Source organism: Miscanthus floridulus, chromosome 12, assembly GCF_019320115.1.
Source record: "Miscanthus floridulus cultivar M001 chromosome 12, ASM1932011v1, whole genome shotgun sequence".
In the NCBI taxonomy this organism is placed as follows: domain Eukaryota; kingdom Viridiplantae; phylum Streptophyta; class Magnoliopsida; order Poales; family Poaceae; genus Miscanthus; species Miscanthus floridulus.
This window is the reverse complement of record NC_089591.1, coordinates 19393911-19397551: the sequence shown is the minus strand read 5'-3', so window position 1 is coordinate 19397551 and position 3641 is coordinate 19393911. Positions and strand designations below refer to the sequence as shown.

Below are 3641 nucleotides of genomic sequence, written 5' to 3'. Positions count from 1 at the left end.
CCTTAGCCATCCCTTGCTCTAGTGGTGGCATGCCTCCATGCTGAGGCGGTGCAGCCTAGGGTTTCACGCCAAGAATAGATGAAGCACTGCCTTTCCCTATTGTATAAATAGAGGGTTACCCTCCCTCTGTCAAACACACTCCACTTGAGCAACACGTCACTCCCTCACTCTCTAGTAGTAGCTTTTCTTTCTTTTAGTAGTTTAGAGCAAGGCAAAGCTACCTTAGGGAGCTTGGCTCCTTGGAAGAAGAGACCATTGGGTATGAATAGAAATATGAGTGCTTCCAAAGTTATGCTCTCATATGATATTTATAGTCATACTTATGAACTAGAGTATAGTTGTTATGTTATAATCTTGATATATGAACTAGTGTATAGTTTGTCTGTCAAGAGAATAGAATACACAACTTTAACCTTAACTACTCATATAACTTATATAATTGGGATTAGAGCTAATTTGAGGTGGTAGTTCATTGTGCCGTCAGGTGTGCCCAAGTCCTTTACATATCGATCCATAGGGTCGGGGACCCGGGGGGATTTAGGTAGTTTCTATATATGCAAGCATGGTGCTTGGGTATGGAGAGACATGTGAATGCATTGTCCGTTTCCACAGTTGAGGGGTAGGCGGCAAGTGGTGACAACCTTATCCGTCCCTTGTAATCCCCCATGTTCGACTGAGGTGTAGGAGTCTAAATCGTCACATGAGGTTGCTGGCAAACTAGTACTCGGTGGCCTCCCGACCTGCTTCACACTTAGCCCTAAAACTAATTATGTAATTTGTATGATCATTAACTAATCTTTGTATGACTATACTAGACCAATGCCTGCTCGACTTAGGATTATTCTTTTATTCTTTCTCTTTATTTTATCCTTTGAGGACTACCAAGTGTGTGTCCACTATCTTGAAATCACCGTTTTTACCCCTGCTATAAACATTGGTGTACTTGCAAGCATTGTTATTCAAGTTCATATCCATACTGGACTCTTAACCAAATACCTTCCTTTGTGAAATATAAATAACGATACCCTAAATACTTCCGGGTGAAATGCTACAATGATAGCTCTATGCGCTTGTGGATAAATATCTAAAATTGTTAAGAAACTATCAAGGCTATAACTTAGTGGCATTGCTAATTATTAGTGATGACACTAAGAAATACCAACAAGCACTTCTGACGCCTTTGCTAGGGATACAAACCTAGTAGCTATGCTAAGAAGCGCCAACAAGCATTTCTGGCGCTGTTGCCAGGGAAGGCATATTAATTAAAGAATCTAGTAGGACATGTTCATAATAATATGCATGTAAGGTAGCCATTGTTTATGCAGGCTAACTTTGCTTGTTTTCTCCTATTGTAGATGAAAACAGGAAGTGTATGACCGGTTTTGACCTGCCGAACAACTACATTCAAAATCCAGAGGCACTCCTAAGGAAGAAATGATCTCGCACCACTTCTTCTGCTACTCCACGGACAGTTGAACCAGTCACCCCCGCACCATCTGCTACTCCAATCATGGCCAAGACCTCCATGACCACTCCACCCTATTGTTGCCAACATGCCCGTTGGGCTCGCTGTTAACATTGGGGATGGGAACTTCAAGCTCTGTACCGGCCTCATCACGATGGTGTAGGCAAATCAATTCCATGGTTTGCCAAGCGAGGACGCGAATGCGCATCTCCAACACTTCCTCAAGTTGTGTGACACAATCATCATCAAGGACGCCACACCTGAAAGCATTAAGCTCCACATGTTTCCCTTCTCCCTCTCAGGGAAGGTGAAGCAGTGGTTCTACAAGGAAAATGAAGCTATCAAGACATGGGATAAATGTTCCACGGCGTTCCTCACCAAGTTCTTCGCCTTGGGCAAAACTAATGTCCTGAGGGGATGAATTGCAAACTTCCAGCAAAGCTCCATGGAAACCATTCCTGAGGCATGGGAAAGGTTGCAGGACTACATCCAAGCATGCCCACACCATGGGATTAAAAACTAGTTAGTGCTCTAAAATTTTTATGATGGATTAATACCCATGTCTAGGGGCCACCTCGACGCTGCTGCTGGAGGCGCTTTCCTTTCCCTCACCATTGATGGAGCCACGACTCTCATCAATAAAATGGTGTCGAATCAAAGCTGGGGGAGGAAAGGAAAACACAAAAAGGAATGCATACCGTGAAGGAGACGGATATGCTTTCTGCAAAAATAGATTTATTGAGGAAAAGACTAGAGGAACGGGCCCAAGATAAGGATGCCATGATGGGCACCGTCCAGGCCATGGAGTCACACTTGATGTGTGAGGTCTGTGGGAACGTTGGCCATTCATGGAATGATTGCCCCGAAACCCACGAAGAAGCTGCTTTCATCAACAACGGGTTTCACCAACTAGGTAATAATGGGTGGAACAACGAATCCCGCATGCAAGGTAATTCGAACTACAATTCAAATTACAATTCGAATAAGCCTTCTTTCAAAGACTTGGTATTAGGCCAAGCAAAAATCAATGAAAATATCACTAAAAAGTTGATGTATAATGATAAAATGTTAAAGAACATCAACTCTCAAATAGAAATTTTGTCCTCCACAGTGAAAAATCAATTAAGTTTTAACAAAATGATAGAAACTCAAATTTCTCAAATAGCTGCCGCTATTCCAAGAAATCAATTGAGCACAAGTACAATGGTAGCCCGCGAAGCGGTCGCACTTTCATACTTGAGCCCAGATAAACCTGGTAGTCCGTTGAGTACCAGGAAGGGTCTCGATTCATCACCAACATACAACCAAGATCGTACATGATTCAACATACATGCCACATATTACATAGAGTTCACAAATACATTACCATCCATCATAGTACAATTAAAAGTTATTATAACACATGTTCAAATAAAGTAGTAGTAGTAGTAATATTAGTAGTGGAAGCAATGGTAGTTTTGAAACTAACATCTCACACCATTGTTCAAATAATTGCTAGTTTGTGATCACATCCCACAAAAGCATCGTAGATTAGATATATAGAAGCGCCTTGCCCATAGCCTACTCCTCGTCCATGGCGGGACAGAAGCAGTTCTTACAATATCCATGATATACTATGTTATCTGCAACAAGTGGGAAATAAACTGTCGGGGACCTAATACCAGGATACCCCAGAAGGTGGAACCAATAACCACCGAACGTAAAAAACTTCTGGACGCATAAAGGTGATGTGTCATCCCTTGTTTGAGTGACAGGAGTTCTGTTCCACCTCCCCCAACACCTTTGGGATGGGCTCGGTCTCGCCCGAGGGCCAAGGGATAAACTCCGTCTCGCCTGACGCCTTTAGGGCGGGCTCGGTCTCGCCTGAGGGCAGAGGGATGAATTCCGTCTCGCCCAATCCTGGAGGGACGGGGTCAGCCTCACCCGATGCCTTTGTGAGATAACCCTGCCTCGCCCAAAGGCTCAAGGCTAATCTCCGTCTCGCCCGACGCCTTTAGGGCGGGCTCGGTCTCGCCCGAGGGCTGAGGGATGGATTCCGCCTCGCCCGATCCCGGAGGGGTAGGGTTAGTCTCGCCCAAGAGATAGGGATTGGTCTCCGTCTCACCCGACGGCCAAGAACGAGCCTCGCCCTGATCGATATCTATCCCTCGTAATGATGGGTACAGGACGAGACAAG

General features: G+C 44.5%; 1 non-coding gene across 1 annotated transcript; it reads right to left on the bottom strand.

Annotated features, from left to right (window-relative positions):
* Nucleotides 1-1871: 1871 nt before the first annotated feature.
* On the bottom strand, nt 1872-1978 carry LOC136498709 (small nucleolar RNA R71). The gene has a single exon (XR_010769717.1). It is a non-coding gene; the product is annotated as a small nucleolar RNA R71 (small nucleolar RNA).
* Nucleotides 1979-3641: the final 1663 nt, after the last annotated feature.